Genomic DNA, 17,396 nt, shown 5'->3' with positions numbered 1-17,396 from the left:
CTCTTCTTCACATTAGTGAATTAGCAGAGCTAGGCAAGCAGATAGAGCCATTTTAAGTTCGTCACACCTTTAACTCCAGTATCTACATGGATGACTTATAACAGTAGTCATCCTACCTGCATCTGTTGTGTAAACCTTCTCTTCTTTGTATTACGGGTAAATAGATGAGGGAAGGGATACTTTAAGGATTTCATCAACCACACTGACATGCTTCTAAAGAATAAGCAGAGTCCAGGGATGAATTTAAGACTTGCCTATCACTGTGTCTGTGCTGCAGTGCTGGAAAGGAGAATCGGGTTAACGTGAGATTCAGGACCACTAATGTGGTTTTTGCCCTCATTGTTAAACACAACCAGGCACCGGTAGCCTAGAGCAGTTACTGATTAAGTTAAAAATAATATCTTGCTTGATTTAACACTGCTTAACATCTACTTTCGAGTCACTTCTCAGCCTAGAGTTATTTCATGCTATGGATTCTCAGAAAATGTGTCGGGTAGAGTACATGAAAGTAAATACCCAAACTCTGAAAAATACAAAAATGCACTACAATATCCACAAACTATAGATAACACAGTACAAACCCGCACACTGCTTAATCTGTCGTTTTTGTCCTTTGTGTCATGTGACGTGTAAGTGAACCAACATAGCAGCTTATGCTTAAATTAACTCGACTTGAGGGTAATTTTCAATTTTTCTTACAAATTATAATCAGAAATGCAGTAATTCAGTAATAAAATATAAGCATAACTATTTTAGACTTAAAGTAGATCTTACAAGGACATTCAGTATTTAAAATAGGTAATTATTCAATTACTGTAGATTTTTATGTGCCTTCAGTTCTCTAATAAAAAGTCTAGTTTAAATTGTTTTACAAAGCAAATGTTATTTGCATAAAATCTGACCATCTATTTTTATATACAAATAATATATGTGGTCAATGGTTTTTCCATTAATCAAGATAAAAGAAACTTACCTATTCCAAAGATTGTTCTTTCTTTCACCAGCTTCACTACAGAAGAAAAAACCCCAGAGGCAAATCATTTGTACAAGAAAGAGGAAGTTGGATCGTTTCCTCTCACAGACGCCACTACTTCTGCAGTCTGTCTAAACAAGCCCAAGTGTGACTGGTCCATGAAGCAAAACAGCCTAATGAAAAAAACATTGCTTTCTGCAGCTTGAACCGATGTCTTCTTTGTTCCTTATATTTGAGATGAGCTGCAAACAATGTCCAATTTCATTTATTGAAAAATATTTATTTTTAATAATTTTTATTTGATTTAAACAATTTAGGATTTGCCAAGTCCAAAAATGTTTTGGTCTGTAGTAAATAACAATAATTCACTTGCAAGCAGTGACAGCATGCCTTCCTGCCCTCACATCTTACAGTGAATATCATTAGGCCTGCGTGCACAAATTGGTTGCTTGCTTCCTGTTTCTAATTTGTGGTCTTTAAGAACGGTCACTAATAATAGTTCATGTTTCTGTATATCCTGTGTGAAATGTCAAGTGCACCACTGGGAAAAAGTTCCCTCACCCAGGGGTATCTAAGACAATGGAATGTATAATCTAATGTATAATCTACTTAATCTCTCTTCCACAGCATGTTTTCTATCCTGTCGTTCTTCTCTCACCCCAACTGGTCACAGTAGATGGCCGCCCCTCGCTGAGCCTGGTTCTGTCAAAAGTTTCTTCCTGTTAGAAGGGAGTTTTTCCTTCCAACTGTAGCCAAACTGCTTGCTCATAGGGGGTTATATGATTGTTGGGTTTTTCTCTGTATGCGTTATTGTAAGGTCTACCCTACAAAATAAAGCACCTTGAGGCGACTGTTGTTGTCATTTGGTGCTGTATAAATAAAATAAAATTGAATTGAATTTATGACATCCCCATTTGAGGAGGAGGATGTCATCATTTAGCCCATTTACAGTTTGACATATTTTCTTTTTTTGGATTAAACTGAACAAGCCATAGAAAGTGGCAGCAATATTTATGGTGAGTCAGAAAAAAACAACAAAAAACCCCACTGCTCTTAGCCTCTGCAACTCATTTAACTTCTGTTTTTATTTCATTGTCAAGAAATAAGTGAAGGGTTACTTCACTTGGTTTTTCACTGAACAACTGCACAATTCTTTATACTCAAAATTTAAATGATGTGCCAGTTGTATGTGCAGTGCCGGACCTGAGTGACATTCCCAAAACTAAACCTCACATCAAATTGTATTTCAAAGATTAGCAGGACGGATTTTGCTACCTGCCTCTCATGTTATCAGTCCATTGAACTGAGGTCTAAGCTGAGACACTGTCTGGGAAAAGCAGACTTATTATAACCACTGTTCAAGTTTTAATATGTTTCAGTATGTCGGTGAAAGGCAGTTTACTGTATTTTGTATTATTTAGCTTCATTTTTTATTTTACTTTTACACTTTAATTCAAAACTGAAACTTCTGTAAAGTGAGAAACCATTGAATTGCCTTCATTTTAAATACACTTTGCACATACCAGTAAAATCATATAGTACAAAAACTCATTCCATTCCACATCATCAGAGCATAAATAAAAAACAACAAAATATTAGTTACCCCAATGTCACTCCAGCCCTGAGGTACTGTGTCAGTCAGGTGAAGTATCAAGGAAACCAACAGTGCACTGCTAGAACTAACAAAAGATGAAATGATGCATGCTCAGTCATCCAGGTAAGTGCTTACTCGTCAGGTCAGGACTGTACTGTCTATTCACACTTACAGGCCAGTGGACACTTTAATTGATGAGGATATACACAAATATTTCTGGCACAACTTCACCTACTGAAAACCATACCCTGCTTTATTCTCTTGTGTGACTATAACTGAGAACCATTATTTCCAAATAAGAACCATGTTGTATTTAAGACTTATCAGGAACGCTTCACTGAGGTTACAGGGAAAAGAAGCTGAGGACAGCTTTCCCAAAGACTTCAAACAACTGGATATCTATTGGAGCCACAGGAGTTGCCTCTAGACAGATGCATATTTAAGGGAACTCCGCATTAGCTTGACTTTCTGATAATATAAACTTGAAAATCCTAGATGTTTTTCAGAAACGTTGACCTCTGATCTTGACCTTGACGTTGAGGCTAGTGGAATTTAGTTGATGTGGGTTTTTTTATGTATTGCAAAGGAAAAATCATTCATTGGTTTCAGGTTGGGTTTCATCAGTGTTATCAACTAACAGTGCTGTTTCTCACTCTTTGTCACAAACAGAGATGGGCAGTAACGCGTTACTTGTAACGCATTACTGTAATCCGATTACTTTTTTCAAGTAACGAGTAAAGTAAGGGATTACTATTGCAAAAACGGTAATTAGATTACCGTTACTTTCCTGTCAGCATGCTGCGTTACTAAAACCGTGATTTTTTTTTGCGAGAATGTCTCATGACAATGACGTAAGCAAGTGCGTTCGTGACAACAGTTGTGTGCAGATCAACAATGGATCACATATCAAGTGCGGGAGAGAGTATGAGCATGCAGCGTTTAAAGTGTGGAAGTACTGACCTTACTTTGAGTTTGATTCCATAAAAAGTGACAAAAACATTAGTGTCCGCTGTTCACTGTGTGGGAAGAAAAATTCTTTTTACAGCGAAAAAAACCCCTAAACTTCCGAGCAAGAACAGAGTGCGCTACCACGTAATGGGAAATTCACAGAGAAACTCGAGGATTCTTCAACTGGTCGCTGCGGCACACCTGTACCAGGGCAAACCCCACTCCTGCTTTACAGGTGAAAATATTTTATTGTTGCTGACGTTTAGCCACCTGAGTGCCGACAGTTTGGCCTCTGCTAGAAAATCCAAAGACCTGAGTTTATTGTTGGAGAGGTCGAGTATTATCAGGTTTGATCATGTTGATCTTGGAAAGCAGTGCTGTTTTCACTTAGAAATGGGGGTATCCTGTTGTTCAATACACTTGAGTTGGACAGAATAAGACATAAAATTGAAGGTTTTAGTCTGATTACATTACAGTGTCCATCATTTTAGCACAGAATAAAATAACCTGAAATTTGGCGCAACCAGTGATGAAAAATTGGTGATTCTCTGAGATAAAATTAAATAAAAAGGTGGTGATCAGTTTACACCTCAGAATCACTCTTAAATTGAGTGTCATACAGCCATAGAGCTAGTGATACAATTGCAAAATCAATCGTCGACCTGCAGCCTATGATTTCCTGATGCCACATGCACTTATGGACACCCTTATGCTCAAACATGATGTTTCTAATAGACAAACATGGCCCTTCTGGTCTAAATGGCATTCCCCACATGAGCATTGAAGTCTCTCAGTAAGACGACAGAGTCCACAGGTGGAGCAATCTCTAGCACCACACACATGGACTCCAAGAAGGAAGGGTACTCTGAACTGTCATCTGACGCATAAGAGCAGATGACAGTCAGGACCTGTTCCTTGACTTGAAGGTGTAGGGAACAAACCCTTTTGTCCACCCGGAAAAACTCTAATGTACAGGCATCGAGCAGAGGGGATTCTAGGATACCCGGCCCAGCCCACATCTTCCATAGAGAAAGAGTCTTGGGATGGGGGGGTGACTCATCCATCAGGGTGAGGTCACTGAGGCAGTTAAAAACTCCTTGGTGGCAGGTCCCCTTGGATGAATGAGGTATTCCCTGATTTCTTAAAGGCTCTGGATTATGTAGGGCTGGTTAACACGTCTCTTCAAAGTTGCGTGACAATCGGGGGGATACCTCTAGATCGGCAGACTGGGGTGGTGGTACCCATCTTTAAGGAGGGGGAATAGAGCATGTACTCCAACTATAAGAGGATCCCACTCCTCTGCCTCCCAGGGGAAGTCTATGCTAGGGTGCTGGAAAGGAGAATCTGACTGTTGGTTGAACCCCGGATACAAAAGGAACAATATTGTTTTCGTCTCAGTTGTAGAACACTAGACTAGCTCTTTACCATCTTGAGGTCTTGAAGGTGCATGGGAGTTTACCCAACCAGTCTACATGTGTTTTGTACAATTGGAGAAGGCATACAACCATGTCCTTTGGAGTGTTCTGTGTAAGGTGCTTTAGGAGTGTGTGGTGTCTGGACCACTGCTAGGATCAAGCCATTTGATCCTTTTACAACCATTGCAAGAACTTGGTCTGCATAGCCGCAAGAGGTTGGACATTCCAGTGGGTCCGCCGCTGTGGCAGAATCCATATGTTTAATTTGGCACAGATTTTGCATCACATGTTCATCCTGACACAACACTGTCATCTATCTGGGTCCAAGGCCATCATTATGAGCCAACCATGTAATGACAAATTACAGATTCTTGACTTGAAAGGGAAATGAGTTAGCCATTACACCATGGAGCCACTTGGTGACAGTATGGGCTGGATTATCTCATGAACACAGGCTCAGCCAGCTCGAGGGTTTCATCTACGTAGCACAAATTTTTTTCCCTTGAATTTTACAAATTTTGATGTTTTTTCAAAATCAATCATCTATAGCTTTTTTTTTTTTTTTTTTAATACAAAAGCATTTTCTTGGCTGTTGTGTCAATATTACTCTCAAAAAGAACAAAGAGCAAACAACATATAAATGCAACATAGATTATAATGAGAAATATAAGACAGTTAAGTGTGCTAGGTTTCCATCATTACAAAATCCAGTTCTGAGAAAAACTTTGATACTGCTTAACTGATATTGATTTCAATCACTTAATGTCAGCTACATCTCAACAGCTTTAAAGAAAAATTACAGATCTTGATTTAATGTGACCACATTTGTATCATTTTTTGCCAGTAAACGTGAATGATATTGTTAGGGTTTATAAACAGAGTCTTACCTCTTTCACAAGTGTTTCCTTGAGACATGATACTAGCATGAACTCAGAGTGGATGCGCTGCAAGTGCTATTAATCTGAGGAAGACAACAGTGGAAATTGTTTGTTTTCCGTCTGACTAATGGGGAAGTTAGACTGTTAAATAATAAAAGGTTTTGGTTCTCATTGCTGTATCGTATCACATATGTGTACACACACACACACACACACACACACACACACACACACACACACACACATACACACACACACACACACACACACACACACACACGTAGAAAAATATTTAGTATACACATCCAGAAATGCATATACTATTATATATTGTACATATATTTATTAGTTTCAGATGTAGCCATTCTTGTATTTTGCTTGTTTACATTATTGTATTTTGCACAGCTCTGTTGCTTGTGAAGGTCGCACACAAGAATTTCACTCACATGTGCTGTACCAATGTACCTGCACATGTGATGTGACAATTAAAAAAAAAGTGATTTGAAGTGATTCCAGTTCCTGGTATGATGCTGATGTTTTGTGTAGCCCGTTTAATTTAAAAACCTATAGATAAAGACTTATTTCATTGCGTAATTGTCCCTGGTTTTGTCCAAAACACAATCTCTGTTGCATCACCTGACTCTTGCTTGCAACAAAAGAGGGAGTTCACACAAGTAAGATATGCATTAAGAAGTTTATTTACAAAAGGTGAAACAAAAACGTCAGTAAGTCAGGGAGGAGGTGAGGACAGTTGACAGCTCCACCCATGAGTCACATTAAGTTACAATAAAATGTGCTTATCAGCGCACCAGTGAAATCTCAGTTCCCATTTACACAAACTCTGCTACTCACCAACATCCCTAGCAATAATTTGGTAGTTATGAAGCATATTTAAAAGAATGGAAGATGGAAACACCAGAAATTGTTTAAACTAAAAAAAAGACATACTATGATGAACATAAAGTTCTAGAAAGAGCGTCAGCCGTCACATTTTCCGAAGCCTTCAGGTGTCAAATGTGCATATGGTAAGGCTGTAAAAATAAGAGCCATGTCATCAAGTGTTCAGTTGGATTCTTATGCCACAAGAGGACTTCTCGTGGCATAAGAAGACAAAATTGAAGCAAGAGTTTCCTTCTACAAAATAGACTAATTTAACTGGCAGGAATAAAACTTGTGGGAGAAGTAGCTCAATACCTGCTCCATCCTGATGCAACAATACTGCCCCAGGATCCACTTTGCTAGCGTCTACCTTCAGCTTGAAAGAATCTCTGAGATGGGGTCTCTCAAGCCCTGGAGCAGAGGCAAGGATAGCCTTGATATCCTCAAAGATTGTCTGATAATGATCTGACCACTGGAACATAACCTTGGGGTTTAAGGAGTCAGTTAGAGGAGCAACCACTGCAGAGAAATTCTCACAAAACCCACAATAATAACCCACCATTCCAAGAAAGTGTGGAAGTTCTTTCTCAGTAGTGGGAGAATTGAAGTGATCAGTAGCTTCCACTTTAGCTCTTACTGGATGTACCTGGCCCTGTCCAGCCACCTTACCCAAGTAAGTCAAAGTGGCCCTAGCAAACTCACACTTGGCAAGGTTCGCTGTAAGATTTTCCAAAGTTATGCAATCAAGGAAAGCACAGATGGACTTAAGATGATCTTGCCAGGTGTTGCTATAAATACCACTATATTATCTAAAAACACAGCACACCCTTCCACACCAGAAACCACAAAACTCATTAGGCGCTCAAATGTGGCAAGAATGTCTCTCAACCCAAAGGACATAACTGTATAGGAAAAGATAGTATAATAATAAAATAAAATTTCTTTTCTTAGGCAGTATTATTCAAAGACATAGCATACAGGTTTAACCCTTGACCCTCTTTTAGTTATGTCACAATAGGCCTAGGATAGAACTGTATCTTCTTCACTCACCATTTGTTTATTCACCACATTGCATTTAACCATTAGTTATTAATCTGTGGCTCTCTTTCACAGCACGTCTTTTTTTCTGTCTTCCTCCCATCACGCCCAACTGGTAGCGAAAAACGTCTGCCCCTACATGACCAGGCAGCAGCTCCCTGAGTGCCACAGGTTTCTGCTTGTTAAGAGTCTTTTTCATCTGAGTGTTGCCATGTGCCTTCTCAAAGTGGGTCTCTTGATTGTTCAGGTTTTTTCTGTATTATTATAGGATCTTTACCTTACAATATAACATGCCTTAAGTTGATTGCAATTGTGATTTAGAAATATATAAATAAAACTGAACTGAACAAGTTGCTGGGTGTTTGGGTTTTTTTGTCTTTTAAGGTAAAGTAGACCGGAAAGGAGAGAGAAAAGGGAGGTTCATTGAGTGGACAGTAGGTACAAGAAATGGTAGCCAAAGAGTAGAAAAAAAATCACTTTATCAGTTTACCACATTTGATTCGTTTACAATAAAACAAGCCCAGGGGCCTGTTCTTCGTACCTCGCTAAGTAAGTTAGCTGGATTAGATTGTTGACGATTTCGCGTGATCTTGGATCGTTCGGTTCCCCGAAGCTCATCCGGGACTTGCTGTCATAGCAACAGAGCCGTAAGCGTAAACCTGCTCGGGAGCAGGCTTACTTTATGTAAACAGGATTAGATCGCGGCCACGCAGGTATGTCCGCTTCATTTATACGAAAGCAACAGCGATATTCCACCACTGTTTCACCATAAATAAATAACATCAATGTAACTAAAGATAATGCAGCACTTGATCCTTTTATTGATGTCACACAGATACATACAGGTCATTTCCTAAAAAAGGGAAATGTACTATTAACATTCTATTACATGTATGTGATTATTACAGATGTAATTCATATTTCAGAGTAGTAATTGTAAATTACTTCGTGTAATCAAGATGGGAGACCACGGCTATAAAAGCGAAGGTGGATTTGGGAAGTCTGTCGCAGCCATGTCCTGTCCGTTTACGCGAGCCACCCATTGCGGAAGGTGCAAGATTGATAAGGAGAGTCCTCAGAATTCAGCGTATATTGCGGGACAGACAGGATCCTTTAGCTCAGCGCGACAGTGTGCTCATTGAGAGATATCGATATTCCTGTGAGGGTATTATTTACTTAACCAACTTGTTGACGAGGGGGTGCAGGACCACCACCTGTCTTTTTTTGCTCTGCCCTTTTCTTGGTTGCTGTTATGAACAAACAAACAGATTATTTCAGGGTCTCTTTCCAAGAGACGAAAAGCAATATAAGTGATAAATATTACCATTCTGTAGAATATTCTTATATTTCACTTTTACCTGTTCCCATGTTCTAGTGGGTCCTGTTGTGGCTCTAATGTGAAAGGGGATATAATATAACATAATATAATGTAATATAATATTGGATAATATAGTGTCATATGATAAATCTACCCTACCGCCTACTGGTGTTGGCCAGAGGGGCCGATGGCGCAATATGGCAGCCTGGCTTCTGTCAGTCTGCCCCAGGGCAGCTGTGGCTACAACCGTAGCTGCCTCCACCAGTGTGTGAATGTGGGAGTGAATGAATAGTGGCATTGTAAAGCGCTTTGGGTGCCTTGAAAAGCGCTATATAAATCCACTCCATTATTATTGTTATTATTAAATTACTTACGAGTTTAATTTGTCAGCAACTTTCTGCCAGCCCTCTCTCCTTGCTTTTGCAGCCTTTGCAGTGTTCCCTTGCGTTCTGATTAAACTCTGAAACTCCTGAAATCCCTCACTCAGGAGTTCTTGCTCTGCTGCCGAAAAATACCGAGCGCGCTCCTTCGACATTTTCGCCGACCAATCAGAGGGTTGCCAATCAATGTTTCTACTATCGATGCGTAGCCCCTTTTACGACACCCAGTGATCTCACATTACTGCGTCCAGCTGTACTAATCGTCAACAGCAGTTGTGTTCGGAGAACCGGATTAGCGAGCTCACGGTTAGCGCGATGATTTGGTCTTGGATGTGTCATTTGATCTTGGATGTAGTGAGCGACGTACGAAGAACGGGCCCCAGGGTATTAAAGAAAAACAACCAAAACCAAGCTGGCAGTCCAAGCCTAATGCATTATGTGCCCAGTGTTGATGCATGCTCAATCATCCAGGTAAGGAATCAGCATCTGGATGCAGCATTTTCAGTAGAAGAATAGTTTTGTTGCACATCCAAGTCACTTCTTCAGTCTCAGCTATAAGGCTGGGAAACCCTCAGTCAGCTGAGACCAAGGCAGTCACTTGCATGAGTGACGAAATGTTTCTCCCACTGAAAATGCCATGTCAAGACAAACAGAATCAAATTTTGGGGAGTATGTGCACAGGTTCAAGAGTCTAAAGTGCTAACCATCAACGCAATCAGTCTTTCACTGGTTGTGTCTCACTGAGAAAGGCCTCCTCCACATCCAACACCAGTTCCACAAGAAAACCTATGCTGAATCTCGGGTCTCCTTGGCATCCAGTCTATACGGTCCATCTTTTGCTTCCCTCTGCTATAGCTCTGCTGTGTGCCTGCTCTGAACTTTGCTGATATCCCTCACTTACAGGGAGTGCAGAATTATTAGGCAAGTTGTATTTTTGAGGAATAATTTTATTATTGAACAACAACCATGTTCTCAATGAACCCAAAAACTCATTAATATCAAAGCTGAATGTTTTTGGAAGTAGTTTTTAGTTTGTTTTTAGTTTTAGCTATTTTAGGGGGATATCTGTGTGTCCAGGTGACTATTACTGTGCATAATTATTAGGCAATTTAACAAAAAACAAATATATACCCATTTCAATTATTTATTTTTACCAGTGAAACCAATATAACATCTCCACATTTACAAATATACATTTCTGACATTCAAAAACAAAACAAAAACAAATCAGCGACCAATATAGCCACCTTTCTTTGCAAGGACACTCAAAAGCCTGCCATCCATGGATTCTGTCAGTGTTTTGATCTGTTCACCATCAACATTACGTGCAGCAGCAACCACAGCCTCCCAGACACTGTTCAGAGAGGTGTACTGTTTTCCCTCCTTGTAAATCTCACATTTGATGATGGACCACAGGTTCTCAATGGGGTTCAGATCAGGTGAACAAGGAGGCCATGTCATTAGTTTTTCTTCTTTTATACCCTTTCTTGCCAGCCACGCTGTGGAGTACTTGGACGCGTGTGATGGAGCATTGTCCTGCATGAAAATCATGTTTTTCTTGAAGGATGCAGACTTCTTCCTGTACCACTGCTTGAAGAAGGTGTCTTCCAGAAACTGGCAGTAGGACTGGGAGTTGAGCTTGACTCCATCCTCAACCCGAAAAGGCCCCACAAGCTCATCTTTGATGATACCAGCCCAAACCAGTACTCCACCTCCACCTTGCTGGCGTCTGAGTTGGACTGGAGCTCTCTGCCCTTCACCAATCCAGCCACGGGCCCATCCATCTGGCCCATCAAGACTCACTCTCATGTCATCAGTCCATAAAACCTTAGAAAAACCAGTCTTGAGATATTTCTTGGCCCAGTCTTGACGTTTCAGCTTGTGTGTCTTGTTCAGTGGTGGTCGTCTTTCAGCCTTTCTTACCTTGGCCATGTCTCTGAGTATTGCACACCTTGTGCTTTTGGGCACTCCAGTGATGTTGCAGCTCTGAAATATGGCCAAACTGGTGGCAAGTGGCATCTTGGCAGCTGCACGCTTGACTTTTCTCAGTTCATGGGCAGTTATTTTGCGCCTTGGTTTTTCCACACGCTTCTTGCGACCCTGTTGACTATTTTGAATGAAACGCTTGATTGTTCGATGATCACGCTTCAGAAGCTTTGCAATTTTGAGACTGCTGCATCCCTCTGCAAGATATCTCACTATTTTTGACTTTTCTGAGCCTGTCAAGTCCTTCTTTTGACCCATTTTGCCAAAGGAAAGGACGTTGCCTAATAATTATTTTGCAGGTGCTGCTAATTTACTTCAAGAAGTGGCAGCTTTTAAAAGTTTTTGAAAACATTAAAACATAAAAACAGGAGGCAGGAGATGGAAAAGAAGGGGAGGAGAAGGAAAGGTAGGTGGCAGAACAGAAATGCAGTAAGTGACGTAAGATGTCAGAGACTTGAAGGAAAAAACAAAACAAAACTGAATAGTCACCTAGAATTAAACATTTATTTTTATACCAATCAATTAACAAATACCTAAATGATATGATAACACACTCAGCGTCAGCACATCCACTACTGACTCACAGCGCACAAAGACATATTGGACAGAGGTGCACAAACACCCCCCCCAGCATTAACTGTAATCGATAGCGGTTTTTGATACGGGCGACACGGGCGGTTGCCCGGAGCGGCATCGTGGTGGGGGCGGCATAACGGGCATCGGCAAAAAAAATTGCTCGTACTCATGCTGCCATGACATCATGTCAGCGCATATTGGGAATGTCATAGGCACCGATCGGTTTTCTATCGCCCATTTGCTGGGAGTAAGGGCGCCCTCCGTTTGTGAGGTGCGCCTGCTGCTTGCGGCACAGGGAGGAGAGGGCGGAGCGGCGGGGGATTCTCTGGCTGGCTGGAGCAGCATCTAATAACCAACTCGCAAAATAAAATCAAAACAACAAACACGAAAACACCAGACATCATGATACAGACTTGTAATTTGCGCCGATGTTTTTTCGAAATTCTATACGCGAAAAGTGAGCGCGAGAGCCCTCGGTGCGCCTGCTCGCTGCTGATGTCAAAGTAAAACTTTATTGTCAACTCCGCTACATACAGTCTAGTATATAGAGAGACGAGACGACGAGGCTCCAGTTACAGCAGTGCAAGTAAACAAAAAAAATATAAGAAAATATAAGAAGAGTAAGAAAATAAATATACACTTTAGGACTCGGGGTATATAATTTACAGTTTGATGATTTAAAGTCTCACACAACCCGTCGAAAGGGGAGGGGGGCCGGCTGCTTCCAAATAGAGCACATTTCATTCATAATGTTGTAAATCCAGGCCCATTGTGTATTCATGATTTGAATCCTGGGTTGTGTGAAATCCCTGAAATAAACCCTAAAGTGAATCTGTGAACTAAGGTGTAGGTCTGTTAGGTTATGTTGTGGCGATCCTCGAGTTGGTGGATTTGTGTTCATACTGGAGTGCAAAATTAAAACCAATGGAAGATGGACAAGAAAAGTTCAAAGCCATCAGGTGCTCAGTTTAGAAAAAATAGAAAAGAAGAGGAGGAGAAACGAGCAAAAGATGCAGGTAAGCAGATGTGTCGTTGGATAATGGCAGGTCATCCTGAAACAATCAGAATACTTTATTAATCCCTAAGGAAATTATGTGCGTTACAGTTGCTCCAAGAAGAAATGGTAAAAACAGTAACAGTAACAGACTAAACTTCAAACAATACATTATGTTACAGATTTTAATATTAATTAGTCATTGTCAATTGTTATTCTTCCTGTTCTCATTGTATGATGAATTATGATGGCTGTTTCATAGCCGTTTGCATACAATGCATACTCTCTCTCTCTTCATATGTGTGTGTTTCTCTGGCGAAATTCAGTATGGTTCCGACAACAGTTTTATCTTAATGTATAATCCTTGTGTGTGTGTGTGTGTGTGGGGGGGGGGGGGGGGGGGGGGGGTGTTCGCCCGGGGCGCCAAACAGGCTAGGACCGCCACTGACTGTAATAACCACTCTCTCTGAGGTTATTACGGTAATTACTCCTTCCAGAATTCTTCTACTCCATTTCAATCTGGAAATATTAATGTTGTTCCTAGGCTTGCAGAATTAACTAAATAAAATCACATCCCACTTTTAAGGGAAGCTAAAGACAATTTGGCTATATGGAAGACTCTACCCATATCAGTCCTTGGAAAGGTTGTTTTAATAAAAATGATGGTTTTGCCAAGAATCAATTATTTATTCTTGATGATCCCAAGCAAACCATCACCAGACTGGTTTAGATTTCTGGAATTGTCTATTTGTTCATTCCTTTAGAATGAACCCCCTTGTATTAGCTTGAAAACACTACATAGGAACAAGGATAAAGGAGGACTACATCTGCCTAACTTTCAACACTTCTTCTTATTCAACAGGCAACAATTAATCTCAGATTGGTTAAAACACACCCTCTTAGTTGGGGCCTGGCTAGACATAGAACAGCAGGGGGAGGCAACCTTTCTGATGAGGAGTGCCATTTAAAATTTCCTCAGAAGTCAGTGTGCCATATGATTGCATTAGCAATAAATTTAATAACGCTCTATATTAATGGTTACACACTATATAGAACAACTTTATAGAATTATATTTGTTCGCAGATGTTGGCAGCTATCAGCGAATAGTTATCAGCTATTTTGAAACAAAAAAAGACACTTTTTATCCATAACAAGAACTCCATAACAGCAAATGAACTGTACAACAGAAAATGTAAATGCTATTTATGGTCTCCTCACAACAATGATAAGAAAAATAAACTGGGCCAATATGGCATGTTTGTCAATACACTCTGATCTCTGGTCTCCCACTCAGAGACACAAGTGTCCAGCATTCAGACGGCTACCTGAGGACACTCATGTGAGAGAAAACCTGCTCACACAGATATGTAGAGCCAAATACTGTCAATAAGGCCTCTGCAATGTTCTGAAGACAGTTAAACTTGTCAGGTAGTGATGTCCAGCAGGTGAAAATGCAGCTCCATGAACACACACAGCTGTGGATTCCAGCTGCTTCTTTGTTATATGTATGATTTCTATACATTTTACGTCAGATAAAAACTTTGGTTGTAAGCTTCAGATAATTATTTAATAAAAGCTGGACATTTTAAAAGAGAATAAGAAAGTATTTCTTTGTGCCATTACCAGCTGTCAGCTACCTAAAAAAGGATCCTGGTGTTATTTGTCTCTCAGAAACAGTTCATAACTTCCCTTCAACTCATTCATGTCACCTAAAAGGTAAACCTGTTTCTCCATCACCTGTTCAGCTAATGATGATCCAGTAAGGACATCTCCTGGTTTCATCTTCATGTTTCCCTCTCACCAGATAACCAAATCATATCATGACCAGCAGCTTTACAGCTGTGGCTCCAGCCAACATCAGCTGATACTAGAAATTAATATTAAATAAATTCCAACAACAGCTGATCAAGCTTAAATGTGCTGCTGTTGTTTAGCGTGACATCCGCCGGTTTCCTCTTTCTGGCGCAAAGTGGGCGATAAACAAGCAAGAGAGAAAAGCCGATCAGCTGATCATTGATCAGTTTCATGATTGAAGAAGAAACAGGAGAGGGAGGGGGAAGAATGAGAGAAGAAGAGGCAGCTGTGCAGCGTAACGACAGAATAACTCCAGCTTTGTGTCTTTTTCCATTCTAGCTGAAGTACGGGACAAACTGTTCCTTTTCACCTCAATGCGAAACGCGTAATATTTTCTCTCAATGCGGGGCGATTCCGTTGGCATTTCTACTTATGAATTAAGTAAAGTTCAACATCAGTAACAAGCACCGACCCAGCTGTATAGAAACTCCGTCATGCTAGCAGGTACCCAGTACGAGTTATTGTAACTGACTGTAAAAAGTCAGCACAACGAAAATAAACTCCACCTAAACTTGGTTTATATCTGACCCAGATAGACTGCAGGTCATAACTTCTTACCTGAAGTTCAGTTCACCTGACATTCGGACCGGCGGCTGCCTCGGGTCTCTCCTCCTGCCTCCCCTTTCTCTCATCCACCTGCTGGCCTCCAACACTTGCTAATTTTACTGAATCTGAGGAAGCTCCCATAGCCACCACCAAACAACTGCGTTATTTTTACACACCGACCAGCATCTGGCCAATCCACCACCTTTCATTGTTTATACCGTTATAAAGAAAAAAAGAGTCACCGGGCCACCGAGCAAATGCCCAGTATGCCGGATGACCAGTCCAGCTATGGTCGTGTGTTAGGGGTGAACAGTTATCAAACACTCAGGTGAAGAAATGACACTCAGACAGTTCAACAGTTAACGTGCACGGGTGAGCTCAGAGAGAGTCACACACCCCACACTTGTCTTGCATCTTTATATATACACTCAGTATAGTGATGTCACATGGCAAAGCAAAGATAAAACAGGAACTTAGCTGCACGCTCTTCACTCGTGGGGAGAGAACATGCAGTTTCTGGAACTTAATCTAACAATAACAGCTTGTTTTCACAACTCGTTGTGGTGTTGTGATGTGACTGTTCAGAGAGTTCATGATAGAAAGACGTTTCCATATGCAGAAATATTAAACACTTATCAGTATATCACTCAGTTGCATTTCATGACAATAAAACTTAAAAATCCTCTAACATCGTGCCATCAGTTAACTCTTCAACCCAGTCAACCCTAGGCACGCGTGCCACAGTTGGCACGCGTGCCTAGGTTGCCAACCCCTGCAATAGAGATTTCAAACCTACCATTCATTAGCTAAAACAAACAATGTGTATGCTTTAAAAGCATCAATATCAGCTCCTCTCTCACAGCATGGTGAGAGTTTCTAAAAAATTATGTAGTCTTCATTAATCCCATTCAAATGTACATCCATCTGGAATAAACCTGACATAATACAGAACAATAACATGATTAACTTCCTTGATTGGAGCTGTAAAGGAATTAGATTCTTGGAACATCTATTCAAAAGAACAGACTTTATTCTATTTGACAGATTTGCTAAAAAAACATGGAATTAAAAAGAATAGATTTTTAGAATATCAACAAATTAAATCTATAGTAAAAAAGACATTTAAGCCTAATCAAGTCAAATTACAAACACCAACAAATGTGGTACAATTCCTTGGTCTCAAAATCCTAAAATTACTCTCTAAAATATACAGAACACTCTCCAAAATAGATGAATCAATATCCCTTCCTATTGCCAAATGTGAGACGGAGCTATCAGTCAGCTTGCACAACAACTCCTGCTCTAAGAAATTTTTAAAAAATCTTGAAATTGATTAGAAATCCCAGTCTACAATTAATACAATACAAAATACTACACCGGGGACTGAGGTCCATACTGCTGCAGGACTGGGGGGTGGTCTGCTTGTCTCTACCCCAGAGTAAAGGGGACCATTTCCTGCATCTGGGGGCGATTATCAACCATATAAAACTGTAGTGAATTACTTTTTCTAAGTGTGATGCAAGGACTTTGCTTATAATTTTAATGTCTGTATTTACCAGAACAAGTGCTCCATAACTAATTGCCTGCGTGGGATCTTTATCTGGTTTTAACAACAGGTTAATCATTGCAGTTTTCATGGTAGGAGAAATTCTAGACCTAATCACAAATTCTTCAACCATTCTTATGAATAGCGAGGACAGGGTTGGCCATAAATGTTCGTAGAACTCAGCAGGGACGCCATCTGGGCTAGATGCCTTGTTACAGAGTATTTGATTAAGAATAGTTCTTCTAGAGCTATAGTTTATCCAACATCGTACCTTGATCTTGTGTTAAAATAGACAGATCTATAGCACTCAGAAATTTGTGAATGTTTTCCATATTTGGGTCATGGTCAGAAGTGTATAGATGCATGTAAAACGCCCTAACAACATTATTTATATCTGGAAGATAATGAAAAGGTTTCCCTGCTGAGTCTTTGATAACTGTACTTGTTTTTTTTATTTTGCTTAAGTAGGT

The 17,396-nt window shown here is 40.3% G+C and overlaps 1 long non-coding RNA gene across 1 annotated transcript; it reads right to left on the bottom strand.

The window, feature by feature from the left end:
- Positions 1 to 8,257: 8,257 nt before the first annotated feature.
- LOC146673863 (uncharacterized) lies at positions 8,258 to 9,653 on the bottom strand. The gene is made up of 3 exons (XR_014908921.1): positions 9,203 to 9,653; positions 9,084 to 9,117; positions 8,258 to 8,972 (listed from the first exon to the last, which is right to left on the bottom strand). It is a non-coding gene; the product is annotated as an uncharacterized LOC146673863 (long non-coding RNA).
- Between the last annotated feature and the right edge of the window lie 7,743 nt (positions 9,654 to 17,396).

The sequence above is a fragment of the Rhamphochromis longiceps genome, linkage group LG3, assembly GCF_057381845.1.
Source record: "Rhamphochromis longiceps isolate RC_006_pf linkage group LG3, R_longiceps_female_GT1.1, whole genome shotgun sequence".
Classification (NCBI taxonomy): domain Eukaryota; kingdom Metazoa; phylum Chordata; class Actinopteri; order Cichliformes; family Cichlidae; genus Rhamphochromis; species Rhamphochromis longiceps.
The sequence above is the reverse complement of the archived record's forward strand: the minus strand, read 5'-3'. Positions and strand labels throughout refer to the sequence as shown.